This window comes from Benincasa hispida, chromosome 12, assembly GCF_027475165.1.
Source record: "Benincasa hispida cultivar pf3 chromosome 12, pf3_genome.v1.1, whole genome shotgun sequence".
In the NCBI taxonomy this organism is placed as follows: Eukaryota; Viridiplantae; Streptophyta; class Magnoliopsida; order Cucurbitales; family Cucurbitaceae; genus Benincasa; species Benincasa hispida.
The window spans coordinates 1192308-1205623 of record NC_143489.1 but is presented as its reverse complement, the minus strand read 5'-3'; the positions used below and the strand labels follow the sequence as shown (position 1 = coordinate 1205623).

The window sequence follows — 13316 nt, the reverse complement described above, 5'->3', positions numbered from 1 at the left end:
CTTATGTGAGTATTGCATAATTGGGAAAGTCACTAGACAAGCTTTCTTTAAAGCTGAACACACAACAAATGACATTCTAGACTACAACCATTCTGATCTTTGGGATCTACACAAATACAATCACTAAATGGCTCAAGGTACTTTCTATCCCTTATTGATGATTTTTCTAGAAAATATTGGGTCTATTTTTTGAAAACCAAAGATCAAACTCTAGATAAATTTAAGAGCAAATATCAATTTATACCCCTCAACTTTGGGGATTGTATCAATTTAAACCCTAAACTATTAGTTGTATCAATTTGAACCCCAAACTTTCAAATTTATATCAATTTATATCCCCAAATTTTAGGATTGCATCAATTTACACCTTCTGTTTAAAAACTGTTAATTCACACGTTTGAACACTTAACTAACCCTTCTAAACCCTATAAATCAGCCGGTTTTGACCCCAATTTTCAAACCAATTATTCATAACCCCCAACACCCACCGCCCCCCCCCCCCCAATTGAAGAAAACTATTATTATTTTAACTTGGTAAATTTGAAGATTTAAAATTGAATAAATGAACATAATTTTACATTACATGATAATTTTTTTCTTAAAAAAAATCATTAAACTTTAAAAAGATAATAAAAAAAATGTGGCTATTTTTTGTTGACTTGATTTGCAAATGAAACCACATTATTAAATAATCTTTGTCTATTTAATAGGTAAAGTATAGTTATTGAAACTGTTAATAAATGGGCCCTCAATGCTTTCTTTATTGAAGATGCCCATTCTACCAGCTCGGTCTAAAAAGAAAATTAAAATGGATGATGGTTAATGTGCCACATTTCCTCTCTTTCCCATGCAGTATAAAAAATCTCTTTGATATATGTAAAATGATTACAGAAGTGACAAAATGAAGAACTCTGTTACTTTTCTCCTATTTCTCTTCAACGTTTTTCATAAACCCTCTCCTCCTCCTCATTCTCCTTTTGTAAACTTGGTTTTCTGATGGATTTTGAAGTTCAAATCCATGGTAAATCGAGCATGCAAAACTAGAACTGAGTAGAGAAGAAGAAGAGGAGCAAGAAAATGTATAGTGGTTCGGTTTTAACCTACATCCAATGTGGAAGCTCATCAGAGTGTTCTTTATTCTTTAAGGGAAGATAAGTTTTCTATGACTCTTCTTACAATTATATCACTATATCTTATTTTACTTTACATGTTGAGCTATTTATTCATTCAAGAGAGTTTACAAGAAGGTTAATTCGGTTCTAACTAATTTTTAGTTGATTTCTGTTTCAGGGACAACTGAAACAAGTAATTGGAAGTTTCAATCTTGGCGCACGTCAGTTAACAAATCTCCACCTTGAGACAAAATGATCTCTGATGCTTCTTCTTCTTCAGATATTTTTAGTTTTTAGCTTCATCTACTACTTTTAGTAGATTTAAACGGTGTTCGAACTTAGTTTTTTGTTATTGCCTTGGTTAAAAAATCTGTTGCATTTTCTTCTGAACTGACCTTTGTGACTGCTATTGTGCCTTTTCAATTATGTCTCTAACAAAACATAGTTTTACATCTATGTGCTTGGATCTATCATGAAATTGTTGATTCTTAGTTAGGTGAATAGCACTTTGATTGTCACAAAATAGTTCTACTTGTAGTTGTTCATAGCCTAATTCAGTAGCTAACCCCTGGAACCATAGAGCTTCTTTAACAACCTCTGAGGTAGCTATGCACTATGCTTTAGTGGTTGAAAGGGCAACCACTGACTGTAAATTTGACTTCCAACTGATCACATTACCTCCAAATAGGAAGGTAAACCCTATAAGAGACCTTCTTCTGTCTAGGTCGCCTGCAAAATTTGAGTCCACATAGCCTTTGAGTACTAGCTTAGTGGAATTAAGGGACTTATAGAGTAGACCTCTGTTCATACTTCCAACTAAGTAATGAAAGACCTATTCAGTTTCTTCCCAGTGGGCTTTTCCTGAATTGCTCATGTATCTACTGATCAAACTTGAGCTGTGAGCTAAGTCTGGTCTTGTACAAACCATCAAATACATTAAATTGCCTGTTGCACTTGAGTAGGGAACTTTGTTCATTTTCTGAATATCTTCTGAATAGCTTGAAGTGTTGTGCCAGGGGTGTGCCAACTGACTTAGTATTCAACATGTTGAACTTAGTTAGGATTCTTTTAGTGTAGTCACTTTGGGAGACAAAGAGTTCTCCTTGGGGTCTTCTTCTCTCAATGATCATGCTTAAGATTCTTTTAGCTGGTCCTAGGTCTTTCATCTCAAATTTAGAACTTAGTTGTTCTTTAATCTGATTTACTTCTCCAATATCTCTCCCTGCAATAAGAATATAATCTACATAGAGTAGTAGATAAATCAGGCTTCCATCTTTAGCTTTTCTAAAGAACACACAAGCATCATACTGACTTCTAGTGAAGTTGATCTTGTTCATGTAATCATCAAACCGTTTATACCAGCATCTAGAAGCTTGTTTGAGGCCATACAAGAACCTATTTAATTTGCAGACTAGATTTTCTTTGTCTGCCAGTTCAAAACCCCTGCGTTGATGCATATAGATTTCTTCATCTAACTTTCCATGTAGGAAAGCTGTAGCTACTTCCATCTGTTCAAGTTCATAGTTCTGGCAGGCCACTATTGCAAGTAGCAATCTGATTGAAGTATGTTTGACTATTGGTGAGAAAATTTCAATGTAGTCCAGCGCTTTTTTCTACCTAAAGCCCTTAGCAACTAGCCTAGCTTTGAACTTTATCCTCTCTAAGTTGTTATCAGCTAGTTTTCTTTTGAAAATCCATTGGCAGGGGATGGATTTTTTTGTTTGGAGGTAGATTCATTAAGTCCCAAGTGTTGTTCTTCCTTAAAAAACTCATTTTAGCTTCCATGGCTTGCATCCACTTATTCTTTTCTTTTTTTGTCATAGCTTCTTTAAAGCTTTGAGGTTCTCAATCAAGTGGGCTTTCTGCAATGTTAGCAAAGTTTGATACATAATCAGTATTTGAGTATCTGGCTGGGGGCTTGATCTCTCTTCTTCTTTCTTGTCAAAGTATAGTCAGCTAGGTTCTCAGGCTGGGTGGCTTGGTCTTGAGCTATTTGTTCACTTACTTCTATTTCAATAGCTTGGAAATTCTGGACACCATTCTCTGATGATGCATTTTCAGTTCTAGGTAAGAGCTTCACCTTGAAGGTAGTGGAGTTCTCATTTAAAACTCCTTCAGCTGGTTGTTTGCCTTTCTCTAATATTGAAAACATTTCATCTTCTCTGAAAACTGTCTCTACTCACAATTCTCTGACTAGAACTGAAGTCCCGGAGCTTGTAGCATTTAGTTCCCTCAGGATACCCTATAAAATGCACTTTAGAGCCCTAGGTGAAGTTTTCTCTACCTTATATGTACATATGTTGTGCACCCAAAGTCTTTTAGGTTTGATAGATCTGGAGGTACACATGTCCACATTTCCTCAGGTGTTTTCATGTCAATAGAAGTACAGAGGCTTCTGTTAATAGTGTAGGTGGTTGTTGCTAAGGCATCTGCCCAAAATACTTCTTTGAGGTTAGCTTCTGATAGCATACACCTCACCCTTTCCATATGAGTTCTGTTCATCCTTTCAGCTACCTCATTTTACTGAGGTGTGTAGGTAACTGTTGTGTGTCTGAATATGCCATGCTCATTACAAAAATTAGTGAACATATTATTTATAAACTTAAGACCATTCTCTGTTCTTGAAGTTTTTACTATTTTTTCAGTTTGATTTTCAACTTTTGCAACCCATTATTTAAATTTATCAAAGGCTTGATTTTTTTATTTCAGCAAATAGGTCCAAACTTTTCTAGAGTAGTCATCTACTAGAGATAGGAAGTACCTTGAGTCACTCCATAAAGGAATTCTAGCTGGTCCCCATAAGTCAGCATATATATAATTGAGTTTATCCTTTGATGTATGGATCCGTTTTGTGAATTTGACTCTCTTAGCTTTGTCATAGACGCAATGCTCACAAAAGCTTAGCCTCTTTGAGCCTTTAGGTTGAATCAGCCCCTGTTTTGTTTGTAAATTCAAACCCTATTCACTAATGTGTGAGAATCTCTTATGCCATAGTTCAATGCCTTCTGTCTTACTATCTTGGGATACTAAAGTAACATTAGGAAATGACATAATTTCAAGTAGTATAGGCCATTCATCCTTACTCCAAGTAGAATTGTCTTTCTAGCCCTCTTCACATGTAAATTTTCTTTGTTACCAGTGTAGTAACAATCTTGGTCAGCTAGCAATCCCAGAGAGATTAGGTTCCTTCTAAGTTTAGGTACATGTCTTACCTCCCTTAGAAGTATTTATCTATTATCTTCTAATTTTAGGCATACTGAGCCAATTCTCACAACTTTACAGTCATGATCATCCCCCATGTAGACTGAGCCTCATTCCCATGATTTGTAACTCACAAACCGTTCTCTTTTGGAAGTCATACGATAGGTATACCTTGAGTCCATGACCCAATCTCCCTTTTCCTCAGTCTTATATCCCATGGGTTTCAAATGAGTTACTGTTAGGATTTTAGTGTATTCATAGGAACTTCACCCACTGAAACATTACCTCTACCATAATCTCTTGGCCTTTTATTGTCATTTCATTCATAGTCTCTGTTTGTTTCATTTCTACCACTATCTCTATGCTTTCTTGAGTTTCTTCTATAGGGTTTTCCCTTCTCAGGACAATTCCTCTTGAAGTGCCCCTCTTTGTGGAAAATAAAGCACTTTAAGGGGGGTTTATCCTGATGCTTCTTGTGAGTTTTCTCAAAACTGAAGGAAATCGAACACGAGGATTTCCATGAGCAGTGGAAGGATCATTTCAAATTTTAATCGTATATGAAAATTATAATTAGAATCACAAACAGAAACATATAATTATGTGAAATACATAAATTACAGCATACTATACAAAAAATCAAGGACAAGAATCAACACACATTTGTAAATTCAGCTTCGAGTTCCTTGACCACGAACGCTCGAACACAGCAACACAACAACACACGAACGTTCATCCAACACGATCGTTACACAGCATGAACACCGCTAAACTAAGCGATCGCCAAGGTCACGAACACCTCGAACACCATGAATGACCTCCACAAAACCTCGACAGTGTTGAATTGAGTATGACACCACCAAGAAGGTTACCTTGGTATTCTCGGTGTGAAAATTCAGAGGGTGGGCTCTGTGTACTTGGTTTGAAGCAGAAAATGGGAGGAAACACAATCGTATAAACGATTAAGAAAGTGGGAGATAGAAGAATCTATTGTATAGGTCGATGCCCAATCATTTAGGAAAAGTTATGCGATCGTCTAGCAAAAGCTTTACGATAGTTTAGCTCATTGTTTAGTTGAGTGTTTATCACCTAAGAACACTCCACGATCATTTAGCTAACTCCAAGCTGTCACTTAGTAAATCTTATTTACTCGACCACTATCCATGAGTATTTTTTGAGATTGGAAATCTCAAAATCAACATCAATCAACCTTCCTAAAATAGGAAAACATTTTTCCTTTTTATCTCACGGTTATCATGAAACTACCAATAACCTCCCACTCAATTGGTTATTAGAGAAAAATAGATAATTATCTAATAATTAATATTATTATAAATATAAATGATAACTAACTTACCATAATATATTTATAACTTATAGTTTTAATATTTCATCTCATGAAACATACAAACCATAACTCTTTTTCTATTCCATGGCACTTAATGTAAATTTCATTTACATTAATCTTCCATTAGATGTATTTCATACATTATATTGATCATATGATATATAATCGAATTACCTCTTGTCAATTTGAACATTTTAAATCAACACCAAAAACTGATGTTCAACTTAAATCCATTGAGCTACCAAGGGGCTATGGACCTGTAGCTCGAAGTTCCAACGGTATGTGAATAACTTACTAAACTCTTTAGTCATGGGATCCACCATCCGTTAACTACCAGGCACTCTACTAAAGACCGACAACTAAATTCTCCTTACCACATATATATTATGTGTCAATCTTAACTAATCAATAGTGCGACAACCCTTCACAGATCGCTTATAAGTACAACTTGACCAATAACCGTTATGCCCCTGTAGTTACATCTAACTCAAGTACCACTGAATCCTCTAATGAATATAAGTCATAGTCCTACTATGACTGAGTCCTCTCTTCCAAAGAGAAGTTGTGGCCACTATGTTCAAGTCCCAGAATCAACCCTTAAGAGAGCAATCTCTCTATTTACCCCTGCTTCGGGGAAGGAGTGAATTCCATCTTGTGTAATTGAGTTCCCAACTCCCAAATTAGACAAGTCCCCAAAAAAGTAGGCATGTTGAGTGACATCAGGTCACTCTCACCCATACTAATCAAAGAATCACCCTCAAAGGCAGGAGTTCCCAAAACACTCAAGATTAAGGTCGTGTCACCTATGGTAGTTTAGGTGAGATGTAAGTCTCCAGTATCAATAGTATTATATATAGAGGCTATTTGTGGTTCGGTCTTATACAAACTCTTTGTATAGGACACCTCCGCTCGCATATATCCACATGAATGGTCAGGATTTATCATCTGTAGTAGTTTACAACACGTATAAACCTCTACAAAGCGAGTCGTATCCGTAGTGTCACCAGGATCAGGTATCCCACCATAATCATTATACTACAGACCTATTTAGGTTATCACTTAAGGCATGATTCACTTGTATATCACATATACATGTTTAAGTTTATGTAAGATAACCATGGAGCTTTTTTTATTGGATATGAGTAAATGCCAGAATGAAATAACAATTATTTTATTCATAAAACAATGTGTATAATTACAAATAACGAGACTCTGGGAGAATTAGGACACCAATCTCAACAAAAATGACTCCCTCTAGTGAAGTTCTTCCCTTTTGAGTAGAGAGATTCAACTCCTCCTGTCTTATTCTTTATTTTTAGCTTAAATTCTTTACACCTTAGAGTATTAATCACTAAGTCCATTGTCACATTGTCTCTGCCATATTTTAAAGCTGACTTCACTTCTTTATAAGCTTCATGTATTGAGTTAATGATGATTGCAGCCTCACTTTCTACCCCAAGTGTTTCCTCTCCTGGAATGAAACTATTAGTAAGTTTCTTGAATTCATATAGGTTCTCATCCAGAGACTTTGATGGGTTCATCTTAAATGAAAATAATTTCTCACGAATAAAGATCTTATTAGGTAGGTCCTTTTTGTCATAGAGTAGCTTCAATTTCTCCCTGACACCATGAGTTGTTGATTCATTGATCACCTACCTTAATACCGTATCAGTGATGTTTAGAATAAGTGTTGTGAAGGTTGTATCTTCCATTTCTTGTTTCTATTCATCTATCAATGTATCAGGCAGCATTTTAGGATCTTCTGAGGCATTGAAAGTCTTTTGTGCTGTGAGAATAACCTGAATTTTCTTGGATCATAGTGCAAAATCATTCGAACCATTAAATTTCTCTATTTCATACCTTTTTCAAGACATCACTTACTTCTTGAATGAGTCTTGATGAAACAAAGGTTCTTTGACAGGTTCTTGGAGCGTTTCTTGCAACTTTCTTGGAGTGTCTTGGATACTTTAGCCAAGGTTCTGATACCAATGGTTAATAAATGGGCCCTCAATTCTTTCTTTATTAAAGAAGCCCATTCTACCAGCTCGGTCTAAAAAAAATTAAAATGGATGATGGTTAATGTGCCACGTTTCCTCTCTTTCCCATGTGGTGTAAAAAATCTCTTTGATATCTGTAAAATGATTACAGAAGTGACAAAATGAAGAGCGCTGTCACTTTTCTCCTCTTTCTCTTCAACATTTTTCAGAAACTCTTTCCTCCTCCTTATTCTCCTTTTATAAACTTGGTTTTCTGATGTATTTTGAAGTTCAAATCCATGGTAAATCAAGCATGCAAAACTAGAACTGAGTAGAGAAGAAGAAGAGGAACAAGAAAATGTATAGTGGTTCAATTTTCACCTACATCCACTGTGGAAGTTCATCAGAGTGTTCTTTATTCTTCGAGAGAAGATAAGTTTTCTATGACTCTTCTTACAGTTATATCACTATATCTTATTTTTACGTTACATGCTGAGCTATCTATTCATTTAAGAGAGTTTGCAAGAAGGTTAAATCAGTTCTAACTGATTTTTAGTTGATTTCTGTTTTAGGGACAACAACAAGAAGTAATTGGAAGCTCCAGTTTTTGCTCACATCAGTTAACAGAAACAATATCTATTCAAGTCATTCTCACAGCTATATTTAACTGATCACATCTATTTCATTCAAAATATAAGTACTAAATATGTTCAATACATAAAATAGACCTTCTAATACATCTAACAAATAACTTGAGCCACATTTTATCAACAAAAAATATTTATCATCTGCACAAAAACATATTATATTCCTATGTTAGCAGTTTATACACAATTAATCTCAAGGTTGATCTTCATGGATGTGACTAATTTATCTTTGGCCTTCCAACTTCCCTTGATCTCTTACTTGATTGGTGTTTATATATACATTTTGGGGAGTATTTTGTTCAACCTACATGAAAGCATACAACAAAAACTGAAGTTAATGTAAAAACAATAATAAACAAAAAATAAAAGCTAACAAATGAGAGAGAAAAAAAAGTACTCGAGTCATGCTTGATTGAATCGTGCTGAGGGTTTGAACAAATCACACAAAAGAGTTTTCTTCCTTTTAATCTAAAAACATTGAGGAGATAAATTATTAGTTAATGTCACATTTGTACTGTTGGGTTATATGTTCTAAAACTCGTGGATTGTAAACTTTAAACATATTCGATTTTATAATAAAGTTGTTATTGAGGTTTATTCAGTAAAGATATTATTGAATATGTGAATTGCACCTTTTAACCCTAAATCAAATAAACGAAGAACTCTTGGCTATAGCATGAATACTTGAACTTTATGTGGAGACATAAAAGTAGATCAAGTTCGAGTAATAGCCAAAACGGTCTATAGTGTAGGGATAAGATTGTGTACCTTAACCTCGGGACACTATGGATGTGGCCCACTTTATATTTGATACAAACAATGTGATCCTGAATTGTGAATATGGAAACATGCGAGTGGGGGCGTCCTATACAATGAGTTTGCATAGGACCGCACCATGAAATAGTCACTTTTACTTTATAACACCGTTTACTGATAAGACTAACTTTTTTAAATTGATGACCTAAGTAACTCGATCTTAATCTTGAGCTAACTATGAACTCTTGTTTATTTGAGATTATCCTTTAGTCTGCATGGGTGAGAATGTCTCAACATCGCCGGCTCAATAAGCCTTCCATTTTAGGAGTAAGACCGGGTAGATAGCTGGGGACAATCCTACAAAAATAGAATTCACTCCTACTCGATTCTAGGGATAGTAGATAGGTTGTTCTCTTAAGTGCTGAGTTAAGGTCTTGAACAAGGGGTCTCACCCTCTCATTGGTTCGAGAGGAACTCAGTTTAGTGGGTGGACCACAAACCAATTTTTTATTAGAGGATCAGTGGGACTTAAGGAGCAAGATGTATTTACAGGTGTAAAATGGTAATTTTGACCCAGCTGTAATTACGCAACCTGTGAAGGATTGACTTACTAATCATGGTTAAATCAAGTGGACAAAAATATATCTACAATGAGGAGAGTACAACTATTGTGCTTTAATGGAGTATCCCGATAGTTAACGAATGTTGGTTAATTAGGTTAAAGAGTATAGTTAGCTAATCTTCGATCATTGGAGCTCATGATTTGTAGGTCCATTAGGTCCCTCTACTAGCTCATATTGAACTAAACCTTAGAACAAAGTAATGAGAATTTGAAACGTTCAAATTCGGTTTAGGGAATAAATTATTAATTATATACGACATAATTAAACGTTTAATTGTCGAATTAAAAAAATTGGAGAGTTGAAAATATTTAAATACGATTTAAATGTTATACACATGAATAGAAATTTACGTGTTCGGGATTGGTGTTGGTTATTATTTAATATTTGATATTACATTAATATTATTAATTAAAATATTTAATTAATTTTTAATTTTTTTTATTTAAAATTAATCATTAGAATTAATTTTATTTAAAATTATTTTAAAAGAAAATAATTTTATTTAAAATCAATTATTTGAAATGTTTTATTTAAAATTAATTTTCATTTAAAAAATTGAACTTAGGAAATTCTTTTTGAAAATGAAAATTTTAGTGGAAAATTCTAACTTTTTCCATTAACCCTAAACATCTCATAACCAACTTTGTCGTGATTAATTTGGTGTGAAGTGCACATCAATTTAACTTTTCATGTTTATCTTCTATAAATAGAAGAAATTGCTATGAAGAATTTCTTCTTTTATATGAGTTTTTGGTGTAAAAATTGTTTTTAAACCCTTAACTCCAAAACAATCTTGCTCTCTAAAATTCCCTTAAGCTCACCACAATTTGGATTCCACAATCCGTTCTAAGGTCAGAGAATAGTGGGGAAGACTCTAACAATGGTCCACGCCAAGTTCGTGATTAGATTCAAATTAGAGATTGCTGAAATTTTGATATTCTTTAGAGGTTGTATCTCAAACCCTAATTTCTTGATATAAACATGCATGCTTTAATCCTAAAATTAATATGGTTAGAATGCTTAAGATCCTAATTGCTTCTGTATGTGCATTGTTAACTCTAACAATTGGTATCAGAGTATGTTTTAAGTACTCAATTTGCATTAATTTTAGCTCGATGGGTGTTAATTCATGTGATGAATGTTGTGGTAGCTGAAGTGGATATATTACAGATTTGGTATCAAGTTTGATCTTCAATTTTGTTGTGATTGTAGTAATTGGCCCCTTGTTTATGGGCTTTAATATGTGAAGAAGGGTCTGTAAATTTGCTGGAGCCATTAGAGTTGAAATTAGGTCATAATTGGAAGAATTTGGAGCAAAGTGCAGCAAGAATAGCAACAGGTTGCTACTTATGTCAAGCGGCACCACGATACTCCTTCAATAGCATTGCGGCGTAGTTCTTCAACTTTTCTAGAAACACGTGCACACGAGAAACAACGGTCTAGCTGGACCAGTTTGGTCCGATTCAATGCATTGCGCTCTGGTTCAGCCTGTTTTGGTGCTTGGAGGTCCGATTCAAGAGTTTTTCAACCGATTCAGGCCGATTCGAAGTGTTCGGGAGCAGTTCAGAGCTGTTTCTAAATTACTATTGTAATAATTTAACTTTTTGCTTTGTTACGATGCCAAAATCGGTCCACTTTAGTGTATTTTAACTAATTATGCATTATGAATGTATGTTTTAATTAAATTAAATCTTGTTTGTGCATAAAGTATGTCATGTAGATTTAAAACCTCACCATAAGATAAGCATGTTGCATGCATTGCAAGTATATTATGTTGGGTTGTATGTCCTAAAACTCACAAGTTGTTATTGAACATGTAAATTTCATTTGTAATAGCCTAAATCAAATAAACTAACAAACCCCTGGCTATAACATGAATGCTTGAACTTTATAGAGATACATAAAAGTGGATCAATTTTGAGTATATAGCCAAAATAGTCTATAAGTATAAGGATAAGGTTGGGTATCTCATCCTAGGAATATTATAGATGTGGTCCGCTTTGTATTTTATACAAATGTTGTGATCCTGAAATCGTTTATGTGGAAATATGCGAATGGAGGCATCCTATGCAAAAGGTGTTTTCATAAGATTGGACCACGAAATAATCACTTTTCTTTATAACACCGTTTACTGTTAGAACTGACTATATCAACTCGATGACCCAAGATAACTCGATCTTAATCATGAGCTAACTATGAACTCCTGTTTATTTGGGATAATCCTTTAATCTGCATGGGTGACAGTGGCTCAACATTGCCGCTCAATAAGCTTCCCATTTTAGGGGTAAGGTCGAATTGATAGCTGAAAACATAGTCTTGCAAAATGAAATTTACTCCTACCCGAGATCAGTGTTAGCAGATAGGTTGTTTCCTTAAGTACTAATTCCTAGTCTAACAAGGGGTTTCACCCTCTCTATGAATGAAAGGAGCTCGGTTTATTAGAACCATAAACCAATTATTCATTAGTGAATTAGGGAGACTTAAGGAGCAAGATGTATTACAGAGGTAAAATAGTAATTTTGACTTGAGTGTAAATACGAACAACCTGTGAAGGATCAACTTACTGAACATGGTTAAATCAGATGGACAAAAATATATCTAAGTGAGGAGAATGTAGTTACTGGGCTTTAGTGGAGTGACCCGGTAGTTAACGAATGTTGGTTAATTTGGCTAAAAGAGTTTATTTAATTAATCTCGAATCGTTGGAGCTCATGATCTGTAGATCCATTAGGTCCCCTTATTAGCTCATAAAAAGACTAAAACTTAGAATAATGTGATGAGAAATTTTGAAACGTTCAAATTTGAATTAACAGAATTATTAATTATATACAATATAATTATACATTTAATTATCGAATTAAATGTAAATTAGAGAGTTGAAAAAATATTTAAATATGATTTAAATATTAAATACATGAATAGGGATTCATGATTGAGGAATTGATTGGTAATAATTTAATACTAGATATTAAATCATTGTAATAAATCAATTAAATTGTTTAGTTAATTATTTAAAATTAAAGTCAAATATTTGAATTAATTTTATTTAAAATTAAAATTTTGAATTTTATAAAAATTCATTCTAATATTAAAATCAATTTTACTTTAGTTTTAATTATGGCAAGTGTTTTTCATAAATTGTACGAAATGGGTGCTGATATAGATGTTTTTCAATTTTGACATTAGATTTTTCTTCAATTCCGTTGCGAAAGTTATAATTGGCTATTTGGGCCTGAATTTGTGATTAAAAGTTTGTAAATTTGTTAGAGTCAGTAGAGTTGCAATTAGGTTGTAATTGAAGAAATTTGGAAGCAAGCACAATAGTAGAAAACTGGAGTTGAAGCTTCTGCCTCGAAGCGTCGCGACACTGTTCTTTGTCCAGCCCAGATGACACGCGCGCAATGTGGTTCGGTTCGAGGGTTGCCAATTCCGGTCATGGACGTCCGGTTTAGCCCAGTTTTGATTGGTTCAACCCTTTTTCTTGCCTTGGATGTCCAGTTCGAGCTGTTTGAAGCCGGTTCGGGTTGGTTGGGATGGTCTAGAAGCAGTTTAAGATACTTTTTTTAAATTATTATTTAATAATTTAGCTTGTTTGCTTGCTTAAGATGCCAAAACGGGTTCATATCAGTGTATGTTTAATTATTTATGCATTGTGA

General features: G+C 34.2%; 1 long non-coding RNA gene across 1 annotated transcript; it reads left to right on the top strand.

Moving 5' to 3' along the window:
* Nucleotides 1–630: 630 nt before the first annotated feature.
* Nucleotides 631–8503, top strand: LOC150031688 (uncharacterized). Its single transcript, XR_016525085.1, has 2 exons — nucleotides 631–1333; nucleotides 7580–8503. It is a non-coding gene; the product is annotated as an uncharacterized LOC150031688 (long non-coding RNA).
* Nucleotides 8504–13316: the final 4813 nt, after the last annotated feature.